General features: G+C 39.7%; 1 pseudogene; it reads right to left on the bottom strand.

Annotated features, from left to right (window-relative positions):
• Nucleotides 1-1,818: 1,818 nt before the first annotated feature.
• Nucleotides 1,819-2,970, bottom strand: LOC119543744 (annotated as a pseudogene).
• Between the last annotated feature and the right edge of the window lie 3,515 nt (nucleotides 2,971-6,485).

The following is a 6,485-nucleotide window of genomic DNA, read 5'->3' as shown; positions in this document are numbered from 1 at the left end:
TTTTCTTCTAAGCATTAGATAGTTCTAGATCTTATATTTAGCTCTTTGATCCATTTTGAGTTGATTTTTGCCTATGTTATGAGGTAGGGGATCCTTCTTTTTTTTGCAAATGGACATCCAGTTTTCCCAGCACCATTTGTTGAAGAGACTCTTCTTTCCCTATTGAGTGGTCTTTGCCACCTTGTCAAAAATCTTTTGGCCGTACGAGTGAGGGTTGATTTCTGAGCTCTCAATTAGATTCCGTTGGTAAATATGTCTGTCCTTGTGTCAGTATCATGCTGTTTTTGTTTTGTTTGTTGTTGTTCTTGATGTTGTTGGGAGATAGAAGGTGTACATTTATTTCCATGAATTACGAGCGCATTTCTGTTCATATTAGCAGGCAATCTTTATATAACCCATTCTCCATTGCTGTCAAAATGAACAAGAAAAAAACGACAGCTGAGAAATGAAAAGCTAAAAACAGAATTATTTTTCCCAAGTGATCTGCTGGATAGCATTTTCCATGGAACACGGCTCAGAGGAAACAATAGATTTTTCGTTTCAGTCATAGGCATGTGGTATTGGAGAGTCATCTCTGCACAGAAAGCTGAAACAGTCATGTGAGGGTACAGTCATTACTGAACAAGGCAGATTTCTCATTACAGAACAGTGGGGAAAGTCGAGAAGGAGCACCACACAGGGACAGAACACTGAGTCAACTCCACTGTTTACGGTGTCAGGGACAAATACTTTAAAAGGTCAGTAAGAGGTGGGTATAGCTTCAAATGTGACTTAGTGCTAGCTTGTTCTGATGGTCTTTACTCAGTATCAGAAACGTGAGAGTACTTGATGACAGAATAGTGCTTCATGTCACAAGCTCATGAAGGCTTTATTACAAATTGTTACATTGTAAGTTGGAAAATGAACTTGAGATGCTGACATACTGTCGAAGGAAAAAGAATTGTACAGGTTCTCATTTAAAGACACAATGTTCCTCTTTGCTAACTCCTCAGGCAATGATTGTAGTTACTGAAATTCACACTATGTGAAGCGGCTCATGTGAATATATGTGGCAGGTGCATGGAGATCCACTCCGTGACATTTGGATCAACCTATTACCCTATTCTCCAGTTACTTTCCACATCACAATGTTGTGACCTGTATACCTCTTTCACCAAATGCTGAGTGAAGCTGTCACTTTGAGTCTCTACATACGTCTTGCAAGCATTCAGCACTGCATATAACATTTTGGCAAGTTATATGTCTATAAATGGTAGAAGGAATCACAGTACATCTACCGAGTGAAATTGGTAAAGCAATATACTTCCTACTTTTTATTTAGAAAAATGACTGGATTTTCTAAAAGCTGGGCAAATAGCACATACCTTAAATATGTTAGTGACTAATAAAAAAGACAGCTAACAAGTGCCCCCAGAGGATTACCAAGACAGGCATTTGCACGAGCTCCTGCTCTGATAAGACAATTATAGTCAAAAGTCTAAGTGCAGACAAGGGGCTGTCACTTATACTGCCCTAAATAGTAGCCTTCCCTATCACAAAGTGAGACACCAGTGATGAGGGGGAGGCTAGAAAAGCCCCATCTCTGGTGAGCCTGCCTGGGTCAGTAGGGCGGAATGGAGGAGAGCACTCAGGAGAGAAGGAGTCTGCCTCTTTCAAACCAGAAAGCAGTTAGGGTCTAAACCAATGGTAAGCAGCAGATGCTTTGAAATTACATACTGCCACAAGCCACCAAGGCTGACACACAAGGGACCAGAGACAATTCTCTGGTTTGAAGGAATTCTTTTAAAGCATAAAAGCCACAACTACAGAAACCACCCCTCAACAGCTCAAAGGAGTCAAGGTGGATAAGGCGAGGCCAGCTGGAGACAGGACCAGGGGTCGGGAACTGGGCGGAAGAAAACCGATGTCTGAGCACGTCAGTCCTCTACGGCCTTGGCCTGACATGTAAGATCTGTCTCCTGCCTGGAATTTAGCAGCCTCTTCAAAAAATGGGTTTTTCCTTAGTCAAGTCATCCAGTTCCACATTAGACTTGAATAATGCTTCAGCATTAGGCTTATAGCTTGGGTCATAAAATTGCACCAGATATGGGTTCTCAGGCCAGACTGTTCTGCTTCAGCCCTTTTTTGACCATTGAATGTCAACATTTTATCAGTAAATCCAGAGCTTTAGAATCAGCATTTGGGAGCAGCCTGTTCCATGGCACCTTATTTTTGTGTGGAAGCAAAAACTGTCTCTAGTTTTTAAATTTATTATACAGTTCAGGTTCTCCTGTGATGGGGATCCAAGAACACCGAGAATATGGTTCAGCCCTGGAAAGATTGGCATGTTGGAGAGCACCTCTGCCAGAATACAGCCTGCAGACCAAATGTCAGTGGGCTTGGTATAGCCCTTGTCATGCAACATAATCTGCAGAGCCCTGTACCAACATGGTTCCAACTCTGTCAGGAACCCTTGTCCTTGGCGGGCCAAGCCAAAGTCAACAGATTTTGAGATGGCAGTCGGCCTTGAGCAGCAGGTTGGAAGGTTTGAAGTTATGGTGCGGAGCATTAGCTGAGTGCATACATTTTAATCCTCTGAGGATCTTGTAAAGAAAATGGTAGAGATGATCGTTGCTGAGATACTGTGTCTTCAAGAACTTATAAAGATCTGTTTCCATGAGGTCCTGTACTGTATATACCTCTTTCAGTTGCTCAACTATTCATTGGAATAATATAATTGATTCCAATGATATTTTCAGATCTGAAGCACAGTAAGATTTGTAGCTCCCTCAGCGTTCTCTGGCAGCAGATCTGGTGATCAAACGGACTGATTTTCTCAATAGCTGCTGGGACTTTATTGATATTATCTTAAGCAGAGCACAACATTTCATAGGCGCCCTCGCCAATGTGTGAGAGGTTAGTGTAGCCCGGCCTCACATGGGAATATCTGCAAGGACCAACTCCATCCCAGCCAGTGCCTGCTGCCACCATGTTGGCTACCAGGCGGCCGCCTCCACCACGCTGGGCTCCCACTAGCCTCCCCACCAGGGGACCGCGCTGCCATCGGCGCAGATGCCCGTACAGATGCCATGGGCCTTGGCGAGGAAGAGAGGGCACTGCTGAGGCCAGCGGGAGACACTAGGCTCCTGGATTGCCTGCCTGGATGCCTGCCTCTGAGCTGCTTTGATTACTGTAGCTTTATAATACCTTTTAAAGTTCAGCACGTGTGACTCCAACTTAATTCTTCTCTTTCAAGATGGCTTTAGCTATGTGGGATCCCCTTACCCTTTCATATAAATTTGATGATTGGCTTTTCCATTTCTGCAAAGAGGTTGTTGAAATTATGATTGAGACTGCAGTGAATCTATAAATTGCTTTTGGTAGTATTGACATCTTAACAGTATTTGCTCTTCCAATGCATGAACAGGATGTCCTTCCATTTATTCAGATCTCCTCTGATTTATTTTAGCAATGTTTTGTAGTTTTCTGTGTATAAGTCCTTTATATCCTTGGTTAGATTTATTCCTAGATATTCAACTCCTTTAGTTGCTATTGTGAATGGATTTTTTTTTCTTGATTTCTTCTTCCAATTGTTTATTGCTTACATATAAAAACACTACTGATTGTTGGGTGTTGATCTTGTACCCCAGCACTTTGCTGAATTCATTTATTAGCTCTAAGAGCTTTGATGTGGATTTTTCAGGATTTTCTGTATATAGGATCTTATCATCTGCAAATAGGGCAAGTTTTACCTCTTCCTTTCCAATTTGGATGCCTTTTATTTCTTTTTCTTGCCTAATTGCTCTGGCAAGAACTTCCAGTACAATGTTGAATAACAATGGTGACAGTGGGCATCCTTGTCATTTTCCTGATCTTACAGGGAAAGCTTTCAGTCTTTCACAATTGAGTAGGATATTAGCTGTGGGGTTTTGATAGATGCCCTTTATGTTGATGATGTTTCCTTCTGTTCCTAGTATTCTAAATATTTTTATCATGAAGGGGTGCTGGATTTTGTCAAATGCCTTTTCTGCATCGAGAGATCTTTTAGTTTTTGTCCTTCATTCTGTTAATGTGTTGTATTACATTAATTGATTTTCTTATGTTGAACCAACCTTGCACACCAGGGATAAACTCCACTTGATCATGGAATATAATTATTTTATATTGGATTCTGTTTGCTAATATCTTGGTGAGGATTTTTGCATCTATATTCATAGGAGATATTGGTCTGTAGTTTTCTTGCGATATTTTATCTGGCTTTGATATGAGGGTGATGTTGGCCTTGTAGAATGAATTAGAAAGTGTTCTCTCCTCTTCAGTTTTTTGGAAGAGTGATCTTTGAAAAGATCAATAAAATTGACAAACCTTTAGCTAGACTTACTGTGCCGATTTGAATGTATTGTGTCCCCCAGAAAAAGCCATATTCTTTGATGCAATCTAGTGGGGCAGAATTGGAGTTAGGTCTTCTTGGAATGTTTGGTTGAATTCCCCTGTAAAGCCAGCTGGTCCTGGACTTTTCTTTCTTGGGAGGTTTTTGATTACTGAATCAATCTCTTTACTGGTAATTGGTTTGTTCAGATCTTCTGTTTCTTCTTGAGTCAATGTATGTAGTTTGTGTGTTTCTAAGAATTTGTCCATTTCAACTAGGTTATCTAATTTATTGGCCTACAGTTATAGTCCTTTTTCTTTCAGCAGGGTTGGCAGTAATGTTCCCCTTTTCATTTCTGATTTTAGTTATTTATATCCTCTCTTTTTTCTTAGTCAGTGTTCTAGTTTGCTAATGCTGCCGGAATGCAAAACACCAGAGATGGATTGACTTTTATAAAAGGGGGTTTATTTGGTTACAAAGTTACAGTCTGAAGGCCATAAAGTGTCCAAGGTAACACATCAGCAATCAGGTACCTTCACTGTAGGATGTCCAATGATGTCCAGAAAACCTCTGTTAACTGGGAAGGCACATGGCTGGCATCTGCTCCAAATTCTAGTTTCAAAATGGCTCTAGGCTGCAGCTCCTCTTCAAAATGTCACTCTCAGTTGCTCTTGGGGTATTTGTCCTCTCTTAGCTTCTCCAGAGCAAGAGTCTGCTTTCAATGTCTGTCTTCAAGCTGTCTCTCATCTGCAGCTCCTGTGCTTTCTTCAAAGTGTCCCTCTTGGCTATACCAAGCTCCCTCCTTCTGTCTGAGCTTATATACTGCCCCAGTAATCAAGGCCCACGCTGAATAGGTGGGGTGATACCTCCATGGAAATTATCTCATCAGAGTTATCACCTACAGTTGGGTGGGGGGATCTCCACGGAAACACTCAAAGTATTCCAATCCAATCAGCACTAAAACATCTGTCCCACAAGATTGCATCAAAGAATATGGCTTTTTCTGGGGGACGCAATACATTCAAACCGGCACAGTCAGTCTAGCTAAAGGTTTGTCAGTTTTACTGATCTTTTCAAAGAACCAATTTTTGGTTTTGTTTCATTCTATTTTTTCTCCCTATTTCATTTATTTCCATTTGAATCTTTGTTATTTCTTTCCTTCTGCTTGCTTTGGGTTTAGTTTGCTCTTCTTTTTTAGTTCTTCCAGTTTTTAGTTAGGTCTCTGATTTGAAGTCTGTCTTCTTTTTTATTTTAAAATTTTTTAATGGTTCATTTTTTATTCCAGAAATTAATGCTTGTAAAAAAATAAAATTAGTTAATTATAAAACTGTACCAAAGACCATTTTATAGTTTGGTGGGTACTCTTTCAGAATCTCTCTCTTTTTTAATGTAAGCATTTAGAGCTATAAATTTCCCTCTCAGTGCTGCATTCACTGCAACTCATAGGTTTTTGATATGTTGTATTTTCATTTTCATTTGCCTTAACATATTTCCTAATTTTGCTTCTGATTTTCTCTATAACCATTGGTTGTTTAGGAGTATATTATTTAATTTCCACATTTTTGTATGTCTTCCATTTCTCCCTCTTTTATGGATTTCTAGCTTCATTCCATTGTGGTTGGAGAATATACGTTGTATGATTTCAATATTTTTGAATTGAGCCTCATTTTGTGACCCAACATATGGTCTATCCTGGAGAATGATCCATCTGTACTAGAGAAGAATGCGTATTCTATTTTTGTTGTCTGAAGTGTTTTATATATGTCTGTTAGGTCTAGTTGGTTTAGCATATCCTTCAAGTCTTGTGCTTCTTATTGATCTTCTGACTAGATGTTCTATGCATTACTGAGAGTGGTATGTTAAAGTCTCCTGTTAATGTTAAAACTGTCAGTTTGTCAGTATTTGCATCTTATATTTTGGGACTCCGCTGTTAAGTGATATATATATATATATGTATTTATAATTGTTTCATCTTCCTGTTGAATTGTCCCCTTTATCAGTATATAATGACCATCTTTCTGCCTCATAACTGTTTTTGACTTAAAGTCTCTTTGATCTGGTATTAGTATAGCTACCCCTGCTCTAATACTTGTGTGGTATATTTTTTTCTATCCTTTCACCTTCAGCCTACTTGTAT

Source organism: Choloepus didactylus, chromosome 9, assembly GCF_015220235.1.
Source record: "Choloepus didactylus isolate mChoDid1 chromosome 9, mChoDid1.pri, whole genome shotgun sequence".
In the NCBI taxonomy this organism is placed as follows: Eukaryota; Metazoa; Chordata; class Mammalia; order Pilosa; family Megalonychidae; genus Choloepus; species Choloepus didactylus.
This window is presented reverse-complemented; position numbering and strand designations above follow the sequence as displayed.